Here is a 23,075-nt window from a genome sequence, read left to right on the forward strand (position 1 = left end):
TTCCATGCCTGGTATCTTTACTGGAGAACATGGCCATTCTCGTTAGAGAATGGGTGCTCTTTATTCTGATGCAGAGTCTACTTTAAAATAAGTGATGGTAAAAAAAAATTATTTTTAAATGTGTGTTTTTACATTCTGACAGTATGGATCACTGATATGGAAAAAAAAGGGGCATGCTTTATCAGTCAAGTACACATATCTACTTCAGTTATCATTACTTGGTACATCAAAATAAATGTATACATTCCTGGGAGTATATCTACTTAAAAAAAAATATGAATAGCTGGTCCTAACATTGTAAGATTAATTGTCTTGGTTTTTTTTCTTTTTCTTTTGTCCTCCTTTCTTTCTTTCTTTTTTCAACAATTAACTACAGGAAAGTTTTATGGCTGGAATTAATGATTTGTCAATCATGTTTCTTTCTCTGAGAAATCAGGCTAACTTTAATGTTCTCTGAAAGTAGAGAAGGGGTCAAAGAAAGAAGACAAAGGGCAAAGGAAAGTTTCAAAATTAGCCAGAGGGTCTACCAACTATTACCATTGTATTAAAAACAATGGGTTATGTGACCTGATCAAACTGGTCATATGAATGAAATGTCTTGACTCACCATTCATCAACTGACTCACCATTCATGCTCATGTACTACTTTGTTAGCCTATTAGTGAATCTGTGCTGTAAGATTACTCTTAAAGATGCTACTGTCCTTATCATTTCTGGATGTCAGCCTAAGCAATATGGAATCACAGTGGAAAACATCTCTTGCTTTCAAACATCTTTGTCTAAATGGATTCAGCAACATCCAAATGGCAGAAAAAATAAACAGTGGAGGGCATGGAGAATAGGGTGAAAAGCTGGAGAAATGCCTCAGCAGATAAGATTGTGTAATGCTCTTGTAGAAGACTTGAGTTCAATTCATGGCACCCAGATTGGAAGGCAAACAACCACCAACAATGTCACCCCAGGAATCTGATGCCCTCTTCTGGTCTCCATGGACATCAGCACTTACATGCCCGTGAAAATTCATACACACACACACAAACACACACACACATACACACACACACACACACACACACACACACACACGTTAAAAATGAAATTAAAAAATTTAAATTAGGTGATAAATTTGAATAAAAGACTCCTTTCTGCTTGTCTCTACATATACTCTCTTGTTTTTAAAAGAGCTGGAAGGCCTATTTCTAGAGATCTATGAAAGTGAGGTCTTGTCATGGAGACTAACATTATGTTTAACAACGTGGACTAGCATTTCTCTTTGTGTGTCTCTGTCATGGGACTTCTGTTAAATCACTGTCCAGACACAATATGTTTTTTTGGAATGATATTCTACATACAAATAATATCTTAGTCTTTAAAAAAAAAATCCACTTAGTACTCAAAGACAGCCTGCAATTACTTTCAGAGTAATTACATTTCCTGTTGATTTTAGAAGGATGCAACATCTCAGTCTTTAATTTCAGATGTATTGTTTCCATAGTTATTTCCTTTTCCCTGTATCAACATGATGTGTCCTAGATTTTAAATAGGGCATTCTTCCCTACAGTGAATATGTAACTGTATCCCAGTGAGATTTCAAGTCTCTGCTGTACCAGTGATTGTCAAAACACTGCGGCTCGTCATTTCACAGTTCTTTTACAGAAGACTTCCTGAAAATAAATGAGAAAGAATTATCCACAGGGAAAAAAAAAGATAGACTAAATATCCATCTATTAAAAATTCTCTTTAGCTCCATTCTCAGTTGGTGCCTTTTGGTTTAAAGGATGTAATAGAAAACTATATGAAGTTGACCTTTCAGTTAAAAAGTATTGGTAGAGATCTGCATGTTGGCTCAGCAGGTAAGGGAGCTTGCTGCCAAGCCTGATGACCTGAGTTACACCCTGAGATCTACATGGTGGGAGAGCAGGCTCCCTGGGTTAGTTTTCTGACCTATACACACACACACACACACACACACACTGTAATACAAATTTAAAAATAAATACTGCTAGGAAGTGGTGCTTAGAAACAAAACCAACATGAGATTATTTTACTCACAGATTTTGTTGGTGAGATTCTGAGAGAGTAAGCAGACAGGTCACATCAAAGGATAGGGAATGTGAACTGGTCTTTCTTTTCCCAGTGCCACAGTATGGCACATTCATTCACTAATGTGTTTTTCCCCACCTTTTTTTTTGATGGCCTTGTGGATGCAAGTAATATTTGCACTTGATTTTTTTCCTGATCAGTTTAGGGGTATCTTCTCAAAGGAAGAATGCACTTTATATTTGTTCCCTTTCAAAATAATTGGGGGTAGAAGATGGTCCAAGTTATTTATTTTCTTAGGGGTATCTTCTCAAAGGAAGAATGCACTTTATATTTGTTCCCTTTCAAAATAATTGGGGGTAGAAGATGGTCCAAGTTATTTATTTTCAAGGAGTAGGCAACAACTGTTCCCCATTAACAATAAGAACTACCTATATTTGGAGGCCAACTAAAGAAATGCTCCAAGGGCCCCATGTTTGAATCTATTTCTGTGTGAAAATATTCAGGGAGATGAAATGATAAAGAGAAAATTACAGTTGTAAGAGCGAATTTTATACTAATTTGCTATTAAAACTCCACTTCAGCCACTGGGTTCCATCAAAGATACATCAAATACAGCAAGCATGGTATTTGCTTGTAAGAGATAAAAGGAAACAAATTTAAAGTCAGACAAAACAAAGTGTAACATGGCTAGAAAATCTGTTGTGTGTAGGGAACCTGTTTTCAAAGTAGGCATCTCTGACAGATGCCTACACCTGACATCAGCAAAAGCATCACTCCTTCTTTTCATTTATGGGTTTATAAACTTTATAACTATGTGACAAGTTACCAGTCTAGCAATACTTACTTTAACATCTAATCAGGGAAGGAAGAAAAAGAAAAAAATGACTGATCCTATACTTTACTCAGGCCAGGAAACAGGTTGTTTTCATACAGTAGTTGAGTACTGGAGGATGGTGGTGTGATTACAAAGCATTAGGTTCAATCCAGCCTTGTATATACAGACATATAATTACATTTTTGTGTTTTTGCACAGTTTTGTTCTTCTGAGCAAGTATTCAGGTTTTAATACTATTGAGATATCAACTTATGGAACTGCATTTTTTAAGTTACTAAGGGCTAGGAAGATGGTATAGTGGGTAAAGTGCTTGCTGTCCAAGCATAAAATTTGGATCCCTAGCACCTAAATAAATTCCTGATGATGTGACAGTCCACCTACAATCCCAGTTGTTGGGAGGGGAAAACAGGGGATTCCCAAAGGAAACTGGCTAGCTAGACTAGCCAAATTGGCAAGATTTGGGTACAGCAAGAGAGCTTTCCTCAATAAATAAAGAGAAGAATAATCAAGGAATACACTTGATATCAACCTCTGGCCTCAAAATATAGATGCACATTCACCCATATACTTGCCCACCCACACATGCAAATACATGGACACCATGCATACATACACATGCACCCAAATAAATAAATCTTAATAATCTGTTTCTTGTTGTTCATATGATGAGATTATTTAGCACTTGTAGCTTTTAAGAACTATGTCGTACAAGGCTTTACATCCTATTGAGATTCTTCCTCTTTAGCATTCAATGCAGTGGCCCTGTTTGAATAGGAGACCACTTCAATTTTAAATCCACTTTGAAACACTCTCTAAATATAGCACAGCAAAGAATATAAGGCTACCCCCACTTTTGACACAGAATCACCTCAGAAATAAATGCAGTAATAAATCTCATCAGGACCGATCTCTCAGCACATGCTCAGAAACCAATTAATACCTGCCACCCAGCTCTGCAGCTCACATCCCACTTGAAGAATAGGATGAAAGCACACACAGCCGGTAGTTTTACCAGCCCAGTAGAGTTATACACACCCTTCCCTTCCTTAAGTCATGGAAACTGCATCACAAGGTACATTGAACCACTGCCTGGCTCAGTCTCATCAAGATTTATGAACCATGAGACTGCCATTAAGGGGGAGACAGTAAAATGACTATCTCAGAAGCTTTGCCCCTGTGCCAGCCCTGAGGTGACACAAATGGGAGACAATGGACAAGTCCCTCAGGGAGCTCAGACATGATGGAGGATAATGATGGGGGCTCTTATTAGAAGTGCATTAATTGTCCAGCTATGTATGGAGAGCACCATGCTCCACCCTGCATGCCACGTGGTCCAGGCAGCCATACAAGGAAAGACACTTAAAACAGGAAGACTATGCACAAAGAATCTGAAGCATAAAAATAATGGGGCATGTTTGGGAATGAGAAATGGTTCTGCAAAGCTGCTGTATCAGAGTTAAGGACACATTATCTTAGGGCATGACATCCATCCAGGAAGTGGCCTGACTATGTGGGGATAAAGTTTCCTTTATCTCTGTGCCTTTGGTATAGTAACCTGGTGAGTCCCAGGCTCTCAGCCTTACCTAGAACCTGACTGGTACATAGATAATAGTGAATAAGAATTATGAATAAGAAAATACTCAGTCTATGTAACTCAGCAGGTAGGATTGTATCCTTCAAGACAAAGCCATCAAGATCATACAGACTAAAGAGGTGATTTTTATGCTGATGTCAGGTTTCAAAATTGTCTTATGGTTTTATGTGAAAATCCTAAAAGTGGTATCAGTACTATACCTGCATTTAATCTCCATTTTGGTGCATTTAGCCAACATACAAAACCAACACAGTTTATGCTTATTTCTTTCGTCTGTGGACTACGTATTTTTATACCATTGATCATTCCAATCAGACATGAACTTGACAATTTCCATCGGAAAGGGGTTGGGAATGGAGAGATTGCTCAGTGGTTAAAAGCAGTTGCTGCACTGGCAGAGGACCCAGGTTCAGTTCCGAGAGCCCACGTGGCAGCTCACAACCACCTGTAACTTCAGTTCTAGAGGTGCCAATACCCTTTTCTAGCCACCATGGGCTTTTGCAATCATATGATACATATAGACTCAATCCAGCTCACACATATAAACTTTAAATAGTTCTAAAGTCTATTTTGATGGGTGGCTGATGGCTTTGTGATCAAGTGAGTGGGTTTTCTTAGATCCAGCTATTTATGACAAGTTTTGTCTTTTAGAACCAAATGTCACTTTAATATCAAAAGAAAAATGTATGTCCTTAACCCCGCTTAGTTTATCACTGAAAATTCTCCCCCATCTGACTGCTATGAGGGAGGATCATCTCAATATTCAACTGATGGTTCTGTTACAGTTTCTAACTACTAAAGATGTACCTCAACTTTGCAGATTCTCTCTCTCTCTCTCTCTCTCTCTCTCTCTCTCTCTCTCTCTCTCTCTCCCCCTCCCTCTCTCCCTCCCTTCATTGAAGTTGAAGCTTGAACACATTTTAAATTAACTTTCTCTCGGAATTAAAGGTAATCATTATTTCCTTTATGATCTACATGAATATTCTCATAATTTATTTTGCCCTTTTAGACTTGAAGATTGGTTTTGAATTCTTTTTTTTTTCTATCTGTCCTTTCTCAGAGTAACCTCCAAGGTATCAACTTGTACAAGAGCGTGCTAGAGAAATCTCCCATGGGTGTTCTTGCTTAGCTGACCCAAACCTTTAGATGATTTTAATGTGAATAGTTGCTTCACATTGGTAAGTGTTGGGCATGACCTTGACTGTGTTGTCATTTTCCTTAGCCAAGAATAAAAAAAACTAAACTTGGAATGTGACCCTTGTGGAGGTAGTTGGAGTGTCACATATTTGGCTTGCCTTGTACATCTCTGTGACCATGAATAAGCCCCATTTTATGTAATCCTCAGTTTCCCATAGATACAAGTTCCCTTAATGGGATACCATGGAGACACCTTTGGATCCTGTATAGTAGAGCCCTCCTACGTAAAGGTGGGTCATACGTAAGAACATACAAGTGACATCCTTAGTCATCTCTGATCTACTTCCCTTCCCCCTTCAATTCCTCCTCCCTTCCCTCTTCCCTCTGTCTTCCTTCATTCCACTTCTTTTCCATTTTTTCCTTTCCTTTCCTTGGATTTTATCCCCTTCCCTCTTTTTTAGATATGATTATGTATTTTGTTTAATTTTATATATGTGTGTGTATGAATATGTATGTGTGTGTGTATGTGTGTGTCTACATGGAAGCCACAGATGGCCAATGAGCATTCTTCTCACTTGAATTTTACCTTATTCTTTGAGACAGAGGGTCATAATGAAATTGGAATTCATCAGTTTAGTCATATTCCAATAGCTAGTCATATTCCAAGTCCCACGGATCCTCCTGTCTCCATTCCTCCAATTCTGGGGTTACAAGCATGTGCCACTGCTCACATGGTTCTAAGGAATGGATTCAGGTCTTCATGTCTATACAGCAAGCACTTTATCAACTGAGCCATCTTCTTAGGCTCTGGTTTCGTATTTTGTCTAGCATAAGCCATCATAGTTGGAGGGATGACATGTAAATTACCATTGAAGTCAGCCAATCTTGTGTCTAGGTAGAGTTGGCTCTTTTTTTCAAGATGTGTCACTGTGGTGTTCTGATGGGTCATTAGTAGTCTTCTGCCTTGGTGAGGTCAACAGAGAAAAAGCTATCAATGCAAGGCTGCTGCAGGATACATAGACTCACACTATCTGGTATATGTACTACTCCATATAATTAACTTTAACAGGCAATTCCAGGCCTGCTGGCAAGCAAATGGACATTTTAAGTAAAAGTAATAGTTCTGGTATATGTTCTGAGTGACAGAATAATAACAGAGCAGAACAGGAAACCTTTCATCTTTGTTAGTAAAAACACATTTACTCTCCTTGTATGCCAATATATAATAAATTTGGTTAACAAAACCAGAAATTTTCATTGATCCTTTAAAATTGAGTATTATCAACCTTACGTCCAATGCAGAATTGCCCAGGAGCAGCAGACACATTCGTTTTTACCTACAAAGTTCTAACATGATTAAATAATAGAAGCTGTAATGTTGGTTATGATTATGAGAATAATCCCTGCATATCATTCTTACTGCTGAGTTTGCAAAGAACCTAACCAGGCTCTGAGGCAAGTATTCTTGTCACTATTGCTATACAAGAAACGAAAGCTTAGAATTGAGTGATACCTTCCCTGGCAAGACACCAGTGACTGAGTGGCAGGACAGACATCAATCTTGGGTTTTGAGGACAGAAGCTTTTCTGATGAACTTTTCTACATCTGAAAAAAAAAGTTTACTGCTTTTTTCTTTCTGTTTCATTTATCTTATCATCATTTCATGTTCTTATTGGTTGATACTAGAATGCTTAGGCTTTCCAGGACCTCAAGATTGGAATCATCATCCAACAATGAGACCACAGAAGAATGACACTAGCTATTTTCCTTCCTTTCCTCCTGCCCTCTATTTTTCTTTTCCCTTCTCATCACTCCCTTACATTTTCTTTCTTCCTCTCCTTTTCTTCTCATCCTTCTTTTCCCCTTTCTTCCTTTTCTTCCTACCCTTTTCTTACTTTCCTCCCCCTCCCTTCTTTCCCTTCCCTGCCCCCCTTTTCCTCCACCTTTCCCCTTTCTTTCTTGAAATGATAAGACCATATGGTGTAACTGTTCTTCTTCTTCTTCAGTGGCCTGAATAATTAAGCCCAATAACTCCAGCTTAGAAGAAAGTAACCTTCCAGATCCTGGAGCATTTCACTCATTACAACTCATTAGAATCCATCAAGGAGCATATAGTCAAGTCTGCACGTCCACTGGAGCTGATCACAGCCTGCTTTAATTTTCCAGTCCTCATATACTTATGCTTAAGTTAGACTACACCTAAGCTTCAAATGGTAACATCTGGCATGAGAGCACACACACAAAAAGTTGCTTAAATTAGACTACACCTAAGCTTCAAATGGTCACATCTGGCATGAGAACACACACAAAAAGTTGATTAAACTCAGAAGTAGATTTCACTGGCCTTACTGAATAGCACTAAGGACTTCCTTTGAACAGAAAAGTAAAATTTCTACCACAGCTTCAGCACCTGCCCCTCCTCCATGTGCTTTGTGCAATAGCAAGGCCAGACACACACACACACACACACACACACACACACACACACACACACACACATACACACACTGGCTTTCAGTGTAGCTGAACACTGGACTAAACTGGCCTCCTAGGGTGAGCATGCAAACACACTCGACTTTCCTTCTAGGAACTTAATCCCTTTTCCTCTTTTTGTTTTTATTTTTTGGTCGAGTTTACAAATTTCTTTTACATTTTAATTTACCATCATCTGTTAAACTTCAGAATAGCCCTGAGCTGTTGTTTCTCTTCAGGTAACATGCAACTACAAATAACCATCTTCTGCACTGGCACATAGTCAAGCTAATGGCCAAGGCAAGTGTCTGCCTGCATCCTAAGTCTTCCCAGAAAGTCTTTCTTTCCAGCCCACCAATTGATTTCATGAATGAAAGAGACTGGCACCATTTATATGTGTTTGGGCATGGGTCATCTAGCAGTTTGCTCTCAAAATTCCAAAAGAATGGGAGAAATTACAGTGTGAAGTCTTGAGACCATTATCTATTAGCATCTTGTCTTGGAGTTTTATTCAAGAATGACATGGATGCCCCTAAATGGTGGTGGGATACATATAACAGAAATTTATTGTTGTCCATTAACATGCATCACAGAGAAAACCAGTCTCTTGCAGTGTACTTAGTTCTCAGTATATTACAGGATAGGTCATCAAGGAGAGTAGCTTCAATAGGGATTCCTACCCCACTCTCATTTACAGGAAAAAAATAACAGACCAGTGTTCTGTTATTATCCTTTATGCAAGGCAGGCAATGTGACTTGTGACTTGTTAGCAAAGACCATCTCTCTGTGCAGCTTTGATCATTTTGCAACACATTGTTTTATATACTAGTTATACAGACTAAGTGATGATAAAGTACTTCAAATAAAATGTGTCCAGTAGCTATGCAATGTTAACTATGAGTTTTATTCTGTCACCTTAAATTAACGGGAATTTTCTGTTTCCCTTCTAGGGAAGAACTTTGGGAACTGCAGCTTTCTCATTCCCTTCTTGGCTAATTTGTCTGCATTTTCTTTCTGTAACATTCCCAATAAGTTTGAGTCAAATGATCTTTCTGCAACTGATTTTTGTCTGGAAAAAACCTGTGAGATTTTTCAGATTGAAATATCAATAAATCTCCTGACCTGTCTTCAACCTATTTAGTATTGATTCATTCTAGAGCAATGGTGCCTTACAGCCAAAGCGTCGATGAACTATCAAAGAGCTGTCTTGGAAATCGCATTTAAACACACTCAGTCCTCATTACATTTCATAACACAGCCCATAGTTCCTGACTGCAGGCGCAAATTCACTCAGACTGAGACCATGCAGTGACATTTACATTAAATTAGCAATACCTGTTTGTACTTGAGCTATTTAAGGAAATATCAAAGATTGATTATAAAAAACCCTCGTTAGGGCAGAAGACTGGCCATGAAGAAAGCTTCTGAAATAACTCTCAGTCAAATTCAAATCATTTGGTCCCCTAATCTTTTACTCACTGGAACATTGGAGGGATTGGAGAAGCTGCTTTGTTGATTGTGACATCTGTCCAGGTTAGAAGAAACCTTGTCACCCCTGAATTCTTTTTTCTAATCAGCATATCCTGTCAACAGTGATGTGAAACCATTAAGAGCGACAGCCAAAGCCTCTCCAGGACATTAAAAGAATACAGCATGGGGCAGTTTGGGGGTCAATACACAAGTAGCATCTACCATATCCCTGGAAGTCACTCTAGCTCTCTGCTGGCACCGTGAGAAACTGTGTCAAAGCCCTTTCTCACGGCTCTCCAGACAGCTGCTGCCTCAGACAAAATAAAAAATGAAGCTGCTTTCTGAGTCTATGACTGGGAAGGAAAAGCACTATTGTTTAAGGCCTCGTCTCCATGACAACAGCCAACAAGACGCTACATCACTGTGTCTTTCTTTTCCTCTGCCCTAAGTGGGCCAGAGTGACTTCAGCAGGCAAAGTGAGCTGGCGAATCTTCAAGAGATCATTTCAAGAGACTCACAAGAGAACTCCATGTATCAAAGCCCCAGACGTCCTCAAAGAGATTCCATATTTTAAATTTTTTTGCAGTGGCTTCACACTCTGCCTCACCAAATAGTGAAAATGATCAGAGCAGTCTGCAGTGACCAGCCCTTTTACTGCATGAGCCTTCATCTTGAGGAGAACAGTGTCCAGTCTAACTGTGGATATCAGTTTCAGTCATGATGGTTGCTGAACCCACAGTCCCCATGCATCCTGAGCTAGCTGTGAATGTGGCTCAATACTAGTAGATGACAACATATCATGATGTCAAAATGTTGGACATTCCTACTCTCGATAGTGATATGAGCACACTATTTCTTCTCTGTATGTCGGTTTTCTCATCTTCCAAATGGACAGGATATTACTAGGAATCCTAGGGGTTGGTGATAAGATTAACTGACTCCATCATATTAAGTGCTGAACACGGTATAACAGACCATGTCAGATAATTTGCTATGAAATCCTTTTCTTGTTAGTGTTTTTTTAAAAAAAAAAATTATTGAATCTTGGGGATTCTGATGTTGGCTGGAGGAAGCTTTGGCTTTTCTTTGCAAAGCCAATGACTATGTCTTAGTTGTTCTGTGCATGGATAACCTTGGCCAACACTGTCTGGCACTGTCTGGCAACCACTGCTTGGTTATTTGTTTCTATGAACTTTGAGATTAAAAACCATACAGGCATACACACACACACACACAAAAAAAAAATCTTATCAATAAAACAGTATCAGTGGGATCAGGGAGATGGCTCAGTGTTTACCCACTTGCAGTTCTTGAGTTTGAATCCCTAAAACCCATGTAAAAGTCAGAATAAAGCATGAGCATCTGTAATCTAAAATCCCCTACAGAGAGATGGGAGATGGAGACAGGAGAATCCTTGGAAAATTGAGGGTGTTCACCACAGAAAACAACAAAGACCCTATCTCAAACAGTATAGAAGGCAAGAACCAAAACTCAAGTTATTGTTGGACCTCCATACATGTACCATGGCACTTGAACAACCATATTTATACACGTGAAGACACACAAACACACATTTGAACACAATTTTAAAAATCAAAATTTGTATCTCAGTATTCTAGGGGAAGAAAACAAAAAGCAAAGGCCGCCATGTTTTTGTTATAACCACTTGCCCTCACATTACATTCTATGTCCTTGTTTTCCTATGTATTTATTTACACAGCATCATTTCATAAGGGCATCAGGTTGGAGGAGCTGGCATTATCCCCACATATAAAAGTACAACTTAAGTTCATTGAGATTAAGAAACCAGACAGAAATTAGAGACACAAGGAGTTTCAAACTCATTCTCACCTCATTATACCCCAGCATATCCTCATTAAAGAACTGCAAGATCTTTGAACTGACAAGTTAATTCTAAGCCAAGGAGAGAATAGCAACAACAAATCTTTCATTATCGAGTACTCAGTTTCAGAGTGTAGTCTGGAAACAGTCTTTTCTTCTACACACAGATGAACACTGACAGTAGGTAGCCACTCATGCCAACTTATCTATGGGAATGGAAACAGCTCAAGCCATGATGGGGACTAGAGATACAAGACTACAGAAAGAGGACTGAATTATTAATCCCAGGTAGCATTCCATGTATTGCATTTTCTCAAGGCCAGAAGGCTGGTATAGCCAAAGATGCCGAAATTCTGAGGTAGGAGAGAAGGAAACCCCACCTAGCCTAGCTGGTCATTTAGTCTTTCACTTTCAGTGAAGCTATTTAATAGATTAATAGATTCTGCCCTTATAACATGGCTTATAAAGGAAACACACACACACACACACACACACACACACACACACACACACACACACACACCCCTCACTTAAAAGTAGGCTTCATAATTTCAAACATTACCTTCGTGGGACACATTAAAGAGATGTTTCCTCTACCAGTCTTAGGAAAGGAGACATGGCACATGAGCTCCAACTGAACCAACATAATTCGGGCAATGTTAGGGACTCTGGATATAAGGCTGAGGTGGAACACTATTTATCTAAGGAGTTTACCACCAAGAGAGGAAGGACAAATAACTTTTTAACCAGAATCTGAGATATGGAAGGTATGAGAAGAGGGGAAGAGGAAAGGGTATGCTAATTATGATATAAAGATAGAAGCAGCAAATAAGAGGGTGTTCCAGTCTAGGGGATCATCTCAGTGATGTCAGAGCAGCCATTCTTAGAAGTGGGATGTATGTATGGAATGCTTAACCTAAGAAGCATCCATTGTGCCAAGCACTTAATTTTAATTGAGTCGTTTATTTGTATAACCTTAATAGATACCCTTGGCTCAGAAGGCAGGTAAGGAAAGCAGGGCATAGATACTTTAATGAGCCTTCCAAAGTCCCATGGGTGTTAAGCAGAACATTTTAGAGATAAACTCTGCCCTCTAGGCCCACAGGCCAGGTTTCTGAATAACAGAATGCCTTCCAGTAGAAAGCAGAAGTGTGTCTCTAGACAGGCTCATGTTTCAGTATAGCTAGACATAGAACCTCTCAACCCTGGTCTACTGCCATCTGAGACTTGGCCATACCTTGCCATGAACCATTCTGTGCATTGTAGGATGTTCCACTGCATCACTGGCATCTGCCTCTTAGATGCCTAGAGTTCCTTTACCCTGCATTTGTGGGCATTTAAACCCACAAGCGTGTGTGTGTGTGTGTGTGTGTGTGTGTGTGTGTGTGTGTGTGTGTATGTGTGTGTGTGTGTGTGTGTGTGTGTGTTCAGTTAGGAGCCATGTAATTAACATATTTTAACGCTATAAAGGGGCAGAAAGAGTATACTAAAACTCAACTGTGAATATCTTCCACTTCTATTATGAAGGCTTTGGGGGTTTGTCCTGAAGTGAAAGTGTGCCATTAAGAGTTTAACAAATAAAATTTATCTTTCAGTGAGAAAGATAAATTACAAAAACAAGCAATATTTTCTGAGAGCAACTACACACATACACACACACACACACACACACACACACACACACCTACAGAATAAGGGGATCATAGGCTTTATTATTAGTAGAGCCAAGGGTAGTAAGTGATAATTCCTAAAAAAGAAAATCCCAGGGGCTGGAGAGATAGCTTAACAGTTATGAGTGCTCACTATTCTTGCAGAGGACCTGAATTCTGTCCCCAGCATCCATATCCTGCAGCTCACAACTGTCTATAACTCAAGCACCATGGGATCCAATGTCTTCTTTTGACACCGCCAAAACTTGCATAATTTTCACACACACACACACACACACACACACACACACACACACGCATGAATAAAAAATAAAATAAATCTGCAATAGGAATAACAACAACAAAAAAATAAATGTAAGACAAGAACTGTCTGCCCTGTAGAACCAAGAAAGAAGCCACATACTCCAAACAGTTTGATTTCATCTAAGAAACTTTCTGGAGCTGGAAACAAATAAGCCACCACCCCCACACACACCATGCCTAGACTTACAAAAAAAGTCAAAGCAAGGGTGTTAGTTTTTAGGATGTTTTTCTTGTCACTAGGGGAAAGTCCCATTCATTTTACAAGTGGTCTTCATTAGACATTACTTTCCTAACCTCAAAATATGGTTTTGATTTGCATTTGAGTTTCCTCTGTTGAGAATTCTCTGTTTAGTTCTATAGCTTGTATTCTTTGTTCGTGTTGACTAGCTTCCATAGTGGTAGATGTTTCTATTCATAATAATGGATAAGAAAAATTATAAGCAGTCTTATCCAGATGTGAATTCTGTGAGCTGTAATTATCAATGGCTAGTTAACCTCACTGGTGCAATATTAGCATGAATGCAATGGAGATAACCAACTTCTTTCTAATTAAATCATGTTCAACAAAAAAAAAATATGGTTTTGAATTTTTAACCCATAAATATTTTATAAGTAAAATTGATGTTACTAGGAAATGTACATCAGGTGGTGATTTGACAATGAACAAATCATACAACTGAATCTGTTCTTCAGAACTCAGCTGTCTCTTCTTCTGCCTATTTTACCTAGCAGTGAGTTCTTTAAGATGTCACTGGAAGGATTAGGAAGAGTTTTAAAGTCTGCTTTACAAACTACCTTGAAACTTTAGAATCAGGTACAATTCTATGTTCCTAGCCAACTTTATCATTTCAAAATTGGATTTCTCTTAAATAAGGACGTAACTATCTAAGGCAAGCAAGTTGAGCACAGAAGATGTAATCCACTCCTCTTTGACTAGCCAGGCAGTCAAAAATGCATAGCTTTGGATTGAGACATGGCATTGCTCTGGGATAACCATCTCCCCAGCTTCTCTGACTCTTCTACCAACAAGGGAATGTAAATATACTGTGTCAATGGATTCTTTTAAGGCTGAATGATCTGAGACTGGATAAGGTCTCAGGATATGCTTAGATGCATGGCCAATTCCCAATTGTTAGTGTCCCTTTTCTACTACCATTGAAGAGAAACACTCATGACTTTGGGGAACATTTCCCAGCCTCCCCTGCTATTCGGATAAGGCAATAACATTTTGGTTTTGTTTGTTTGTTTACAAAGTTACACCTTTCCACCCCTAGCTATTTGGTAAACTCTCTTCAACTCCAGGAAGAAACTTCTCCATAACCATCCCAGTATGGCCTTGGTGACAGCTGGATTATTAGAGGCAAGAGTTGAAGAAAGTAGCCTCTAGACAAAAGCAGTCTTTCATGGGGCACCATCATGCTCCTAGTGTGCTCTGCAATGAGAGATACCCACAGAAATGGTCTCTAGTTAAAAAGCAGCTCTCTGAACAGAAAGACTCCACAGTAAGCTTTCAGTAAAGGAGTGGGAATCTTAAGCAGCTGGAGGATTTTTTTTTTTAGGCTTTACAGTTGTTCGTTGAAGAATACTGAGCTTTTACATTCTTCATAAATAGTAAATAGATTTAGTCATAAATTTCCTGTCATGTGTGCTTTGTTCTTTTCATTTGGAGGCAAGTTGCAATTTCTGATTAAACATGATAAATCATTATACATCAACCATTGTACAAGGATGACAGCCACCAAGAAATGCCATTTCTGTGCTGATGAAAAGCATTTCAAAGACATCAAATCCCACACATCTGCCATGTATTGTCAGCAAGAGAAGACACTGCAGCGTCTTGTGGCATTCTAAGGATAGTCTACAGCTGGCATGGAAGTGAGTAGTAAGGAAGAAACTCAAGACATGGGATTAGATATCAGTCCTCATCTCAGAGATGACTCCTACTAAGAAATGCCAGGGGAAAAAAAAACAAAACACTTTATTCTCCAGCTGGATCTGAACTAAACAGAAAGCAAGTCAATTGCATGTGGAACAGAAAACTCTAGAAAGACAGTATACATGAAGCCATATTTACTCTTTTCTCCAGGATCAAGATCATGAATGCCAGGTATGGTGGCATATGGCTTTAGTCCCAGTACTCTGGAGGTAAAAACAGGGGCAGAGGCAAAGGTAGAGAGATATATATAAGTTTGAGGCATCCTGGTCTACATAGTGAGTTACAGGCCAAGCAAAGCTACACAGACCCTGTCTCAAAATGAACAAACAAACCAAAAATATTATGAAATTGTTAATATTTGGTAACTTCTGACATCAGGTGCAGAGTTGCAACTAACAGTATCATATGTTTTGGATTGACCAACAATGGAGATTTTGGCACAGCCATGGAAAGGATGTGCTACCTTGCCATTCTCAGAAGGCGTTTTGTCTTTTCCAGCACTGTAGCTTCTCCTTGACCATCAAAGGACCAGATCTGGAAGCTCAGACAACAGATGCATGTATTTGCCTTCAGTTCACACCATAATCTGGCCTCAGCCAAAGTTGAAAGAGTAACGGAACTGGAAATAGGAACCTCTCACAGGTTCATCCTTTGTTCCACAAAATTACATGGTCACCTCATAAGGATTTCAAACAGAATATGCTGAATGCTAGAATTATCTGAAAAGCAAACAGTTGAATAGAATTCTGTATGATTCATGTATCAAAGGCCTGCCAGTCACTCCCCATCTGTAATAAGATTTCTGTAGGCACTAATGAGAATTGTTATCTACTCCCCAACCAGCTGTTACATCTTCACCATCTACTAAAATTCTTCGCACAATATAAATGGACTACCTATTTTTTGAACCAGTATGTAAAATACAGGGGAGTTACCATAAGTGTGTTTTTCCACTGATATGAATCGGATTAAATGGATTCTGCAGGGGAAAAAAAAAGGAGTAGATTTTTCTTTTTCTTTTTTTTCTTTTTTTTTTTTCTTGTTCAACTTAAAGTCACAGTCTCTCTGAAAAAATGAGAAAATAAAGCCTCAGCAAAAGTGCAAAGAGACTTTAACTCAGTAAATTCTACACTCTTCCGCAGCTGAAGTCCCAGGCTTTGGCAATCAATGAATAATTTAAAGCATTGCTTCTCAAATTTTAATGTTCACACCAGCATCCAAAGATCTTGTTAAAATGCATGCTTAGTTTCACTAGGTTGCTGAGTCTCTGTATGTCTAACCAAATAGTGGGTGCTGCCCATAATGCAAGTCCTTTGAATAAAAATTTGAACCCTACCCAACATTTATCTGCACAGAAAATGTGAGCCTGCTAGATATAAGCTCCTTAACCTTACAGAGTCATAGTAAAATTATGTTAAACACTGACTATAAGAAACCCTTAAAATTCAATTGACTTTTGTTATCTGAAGGTGTCTCTGTCTCTTAACAAAGAAACTTCCTACATTGCAAGATATAACCCCACTTTAAGGTACCTTAGGTTATTCTTGTAAGTACAATGGATTAAAACACCTACACTAACAAAAGTACAAATAAAATATGCAAACACTTGTGTGCACTGTCTTCTTTACTGAACTTAATTACAGTCTACAGACTTTCCTCTAATTACTAACAGCAAATTGGGTCTTGAATAATTAGGAGGGGATGCAACTTATCATCACTGGAAAAGACTCAGAATACAAAAAAAAACCCTCTTGTTTTTCAAATGTCATGATGATACCATTCATATATATATATATATATATATATATATATATATATATATATATATATAACTGATTTTAAAACCATACAAAATTAACCTGACAGGAGCATCTAGTGGCAAATTAATCATGGTATAGAATGGTGTTTTGTCAGTAATTCTCAGCACTTACCACTATGCACCACTTACTGTACACCAATGCCTGCAACTCAACTCTTAGGAGTCAAGGAACTGACTAGGATGATATACTGGTAGGTTAAATATAGCTACTGATAGCCAGGGATGAGACCCGTGTTCTAATACAGATTCTCACCTACAAAGTTAGACCAGTATCATTAGCAATGCTTAGGAATTTACTAAAAATATAAATTCCTGGACCCTGCTCTCAACCTCTTTCAAAAGATAGAGACTCTCCTCAATCTGTATTTAAACAAGTTTTCCAGGGATGCTTGATGCATGCTTCTGGAAGTGGGGTTTCTTAAGAATGAGGAGGACCTTACTCATAAAAGTGGGGCTGATTTGTAGACTGCACACTGAGACTTTTCTGTTCATTGTCCTACAACTTGGGCTGTGACAATAATTCCAGAGATGATGCTACTATGTCTGATCATGAATGAGAGGGATCCTTTCATTAAGGATTTGATTGTATCTCTACCATCTTCCAAAATATGATCTTCAACAATCTTCTGAACATCTGAAGTGAAACAGAACCTAGTATCACCAAATACAGTCTTTCCCATTTCAGGTAATTACTAGATACAAGCTCTGTCTCCAGTGTTGAATAAAGCTGACTAATTCATACTTGACAATGACTCATCTTCATGTGACCATCTAAAGAAACTGAGGTTTTGCAATTTGCTGAAGTCACATGGCACAACTTTTATTAAATTTATGACAAGTTCTGTGTCTTTAAGGTACATGGAGAATTCCCTTTCAGCAATGATGATATTTGAGTCTATGATACCTTTTTGAAAAGAAAAAAAAAATTTGGAAATTATAACTATGACTTCTAATGTCAAAAATTGCATGCAAGACAATGAATATTTGTATCCGAATTTATTATATATTATTGTCTAAAATTTTAATGAAATTGCCGGGCGGTGGTGGCACACGCCTTTAATCCCAGCACTCGGGAGGCAGAGCCAGGCGGATCTCTGTGAGTTCGAGGCCAGCCTGGGCTACCAAGTGAGTTTCAGGAAAGGCGCAAAGCTACACAGAGAAACCCTGTCTCGAAAAACCAAAAAAAAAAAAAAAATCTTAATGAAATTTAAGCTGCTTCTGTGAACACATAATACCAACTCATATACATGAAATGGTTATTAACAGTCCCTCATTAAGACTTTTCTGGTTATTATCTTTTCGAATTCTTAGTAAATGAAAAACTTGGCATGTTTAAATGATGAAAAGTTTAGTAATGTTTCTTTGCCATAAAGTAGAAAAGTATGAGTTAGATTTTATTTGAAAGCATACAATAACCTCTCTCTCATTAGAAACTACAATATAACATTGTCTTGTGATAATGTGGATGGATTTTTGATACACCAGAAATGTTGGTCCTCTCAAGTGTATTAAATGATGATGTTTTAATTTGAGTGCATATGTACAATTAGAGCAATTACCACATGGGCAGCCATATTGCCAGAAAAAGGATCCATTAGTTACAAAAGAGAAGACCTAATCTATATGAGAATACATTTACATGAAATCTATGGTTCAATATAGACCTGCCAAAAGGCCCATTGTGCCATCCTGCTCCTATAAAACAATCTTGACTTGTATCCAAAACTACCTAGGTGAACTCTGGCTAGCACACCAACGACTTTTTTTTCTGCCAGGGATGGTGTAGCAGAACACCTCCTCTCTGATGCTGCACATCAGAGTGACAACAACTAGATTCATTCATTGTTCCCTTCACCTACAGGAATCCTGAGACAAGTCCTTTGGAACAACAATCATTCCCTTCTTCCACCCTAGGCAATTGACCTAAAGGCTACCTATAACTAGCAATAATATCTCAGACCCCAAGTAACTGATGAAAAGTCAAAAGAGTGAATATCTTACAATGTTTGCATAACTGTAGACCAGGACAGCAACTCCATGGCCAACTTGAATACCAAAAACTCTTTTCTAAAGGACAGTTCTACCAAGGAAACACCTGAATGCATGTGATGGTGAAGGTGGCTGGGTTTATCTTCAAGCTATTCATTCTAATTGATAATGAATTTCAAACAACATCTTACCCTGCAGTCATTATCTAAACAAAGTCTATTCTGATGCCCAGTCAACTAGAAATGACTTGATGTTCCCATGCAAAGTACAGACTCTTGGATCTACTTGTTTCCCAAAAGTTCATGTTAGCAAATGACATAGATTGCCCAATGGCCAGTGTGAAAGTGCAAACGAGAGAAACCTCTATGAATAAGAAGTACAGAGAAACATGAAGCTTAGCAATGGAGGCCAAAACAGTTTTTGGGAGAAATATTAGGAAGAGTATGAATGACAAAATAATAACCAGAATGAATAGAGGCAAAGAAAGAGGCAGCGGAAGTCTGGCTCAATATACAGTGCTATCAGTAAGTGTGCACTGAGTTAAACAGATTTTTTTTTTTTATGAAATTAGAAAGTTGTTTCTGCCTTTTCTCTAAGGGTACCAGGATGTGAAACAAGGAGCTTAAGCATAAGTGTTTAAAAAATAAAGAGTGCTGTGACATGGCTTATATTTTAAAATGCCATCCTGACTATTTTAAAGAAAGAATTATTTTATGTATATGTGTGAGGCAGGTATGTACACCTTTTACTGCAGTACTCAAGGAGGCCAGAAGAGGGCACTGGGTCATCTGGAGCTGGAGTTAATAGGTGTATGTTTCAGCCTGATGTCAATGCTGAGAACCGAACCTGAGTCCTATGCAAGAACAGTGCTTGCTCTTCACAGCACTGAGCCATCTCTCCAGCCCTAATGTACATTTTTAAAAGAAGTAATTGCAGCAGTTATGGGAAACATAATCTACATGTGTCCAGAAGGAAGTCTGGGTATAGTTTACTAGTTAAAATGATAGTGCTGACTTGGATCACAGAGGGGCTGGTAGAGAGAGAAAAAAAATGAAAGGTAGCAAAGAGTATTGGAGAAGTAAGAGAAACTACTTAGTAATGAATATCAAATCCATGAGAAATCTCAATGACATGAAACACAGGTTTTAATCTACCTACCTGGGTTGATTTCTATAGCTCCAGAGAGTAACAGCCAAATAGGTTCATGGACTCCTCCAGAACTCTGTAACTGAATTCTGTTGATTATTTTCCTTATCCATCTGTACTGTGGAATAGTGGTAAGTTTCTCCAATACAAAAGACTTAAGTATTGTGAGATACTTAAAGATATGTGTGAATATTATGTAAGTTAATCCATGCAAACATTCAAAGGGAATGTGTGAGATGAATTTTGGCTAGTCACAATGCTTAGAAGCAACATTACTCCAAAACTAATACCTATTGCAATCAGGAGAAGGGTTTGGCAAACCATCCTCTATTGTTCACAATTTATTTAGAATGTTCCACCAAACCCAATGGCATCTTTTATACTCACAATACGACTCACCACTGTGCAAGGATACAGATTAAAATTAACCAAGAGAAGTGAGGAGGACAGTGCCCAATGTAAGCACCCAACATGGACACTTCTCACAGTGGAATCTTCTCCTTATCCTTCATGACAACATGCATAGTGACTGTGTCCAAGGAGGTTCACTGAGCCTTAGTGCTCAGAGTACTCACTGGTGCCTCATTGCATTTGCTTGCCTGGCTGGTTGGATAACCATGAGACCGAGCTAAGTCTTCTGGTTGGTTAATATTGTGGGACCCAAGACACAAGTACTTACCCTAAGACACACTGTGGTCTACTGTGTATCACCAACCACCATCCTAGCACACATTCTTCCTTTTTTGTTTAACAAAGGCAAACATCATCATGCAAGGGCAAGAGAACTCTTAGGGACAAAGTGTCTAACAGACCAATGACTACAACTGTGGATGATTGATGTGACTAGCATTAGAAACGAGGTTAAAGTAATATGCTATTAAGCTAGTATTTGGGGTTAGCTTTTAGAAATAAGATTTATTCCTTCCATCCTTCTTTCCTTCTGTCATTTCTTTCTTTTAATTTGAAACTCTATGTGTATCTCTGGCTGGTCTGGCCTGGAATTCACCACGTTGACAGGCTGTCCTTGAATTCACAGAGATCTGCCTACCACTTCCTCTTTAGTGCTGGGACCCAAGGCTTATACCACCACACCTGGTTATTTTTCTTTTATTGAGCATCTTAAATGAAAACCTTGCTTCAACCTAGTTTTTGTATCTCTTAAATAGAAAACAAAGAATTCTATACTCTGTTTCCTGTCTCTTTCAAAAAGATTACCTCTCGTAACCTACTTGAGGGACAAAGTGTTCTTTTGAAAAGATTGCCTCCCCATACCTCCCACAAAAAAAGGGAGGGGGGATTTGGCCTACATTCCAACATCCTTGCTTTTGTCCAAATTGTGAGAGTTTGGAGTTCTTTGGTTTAGTCTTTCTTGACCACTGAGCCTGTTAGTGGGGCAGAGCCTAAGGTCTTCACTTCTTGGAGGGATTTGGAGACAGGATGGGGATTAGCTCCCATTTGATGTAACTGCTTCATATGTTTGACAATTCAGTGAAATTGGGCATTTTCCATGGAGACCGATTCTTGACATAATGTTTTATGATGTCACAATAGTCAGGACCACCACAGTGAATTCAACTAGTGATTGTGAGTGTGTGTGTACAAGCACACTCATGTGCACAGTAATTGAAATCAACGATTTTAAAAGAAAATGAAAACGTTATTTTTAAAGCATCAGCAGATAGTGAAGGCTTTAAGGTTTTAAGAAATTTCCAAGATCTCTTAAGACAGATGCCTCGAAGGCATTTCAGGAAAGTATTAAATATTTAAGCTACAAAGACCACTTTGTGTGTGTGTGTGTGTGTGTGTGTGTGTGTGTGTGTGTACATGCACATATGTGCCTCTGTGTGGGTATGTAAGCCAGAGGGCAACTTTGGGTGCTCTTTCTCAGAAGCAATCCCATTTTTCACATGTGTTTTGAACTTCGATTGCATCACATAGGCTAGGCTGGTTGGACAGGAAGCCTGCACAGAACTGCCTGTCTCAGCCTCCCCAGTGCTGGGATTACAGACACATACTGAAGTTCTTCATGCTAACATAGTAAGCACTGTACCAATGAGGCACTTCTCTGTCCAGTCCCAAGTCCCCTTCATTTTTCCTGGTTCCATGTCTGTGTTCCATCGCAATCAGAGCTCTAGCCTTTGGTGTTTGCCCTCAGTTTCACTTCCCCCTGGCAGAGTTTGTCTCTGTAGCCTTGCAACAGAACAGATCGGGGAAAGGTTTAAATTCTCCTTATTTCCCAAGCTCTGTAAAACAAGCGCTTTACTGACTTCAAGCTCAGAAAATTAAATCTTGAGGTTCTTATAAAAGTATGGCTCTTATGGAGCACTCATCCTGGTTTATTATATAGGAGGGGCAAGTCTATCTTGTAGCATGAATCTTAAAGGGTCTATTAATAAAAACAAATGCGGAGCCAGGTATTGGGGTGAACACTGAAAAATCAGAGAAGCAGAACAAGCCACAGCCAACCTCACCTTGCCAATTCCTCAGCTGATCTTGTTTCCTCAAACTGGAAGCCTCTAAGTCCTCAACTGAGTGGATCTCAGCTGAACTGCTGCTAAAAGCTAAAAGCTTAACAAGGCTCTAGTTCCTGGTCCTCATGCCTTATATACCTTTCTGCTTCTTGCCATCACTTCCTGGGATTAAAGGCATGTGTCACCATGCCTGGCTGTTTCCAGTTTGGCTTTGAACTCACAGAGATCCAGACAGATCTCTGCCTCCAGAATGCTAGGAATAAAGGTGTGTGTTACCACTGCCTGAACCTACGTTTAATATAGTGTCTGCCCTGTCTCTGACCCCCAGATAAGTTTATTGGGGTGCAC

This window comes from Peromyscus eremicus, chromosome 3 (assembly GCF_949786415.1).
Source record: "Peromyscus eremicus chromosome 3, PerEre_H2_v1, whole genome shotgun sequence".
Classification (NCBI taxonomy): Eukaryota; Metazoa; Chordata; class Mammalia; order Rodentia; family Cricetidae; genus Peromyscus; species Peromyscus eremicus.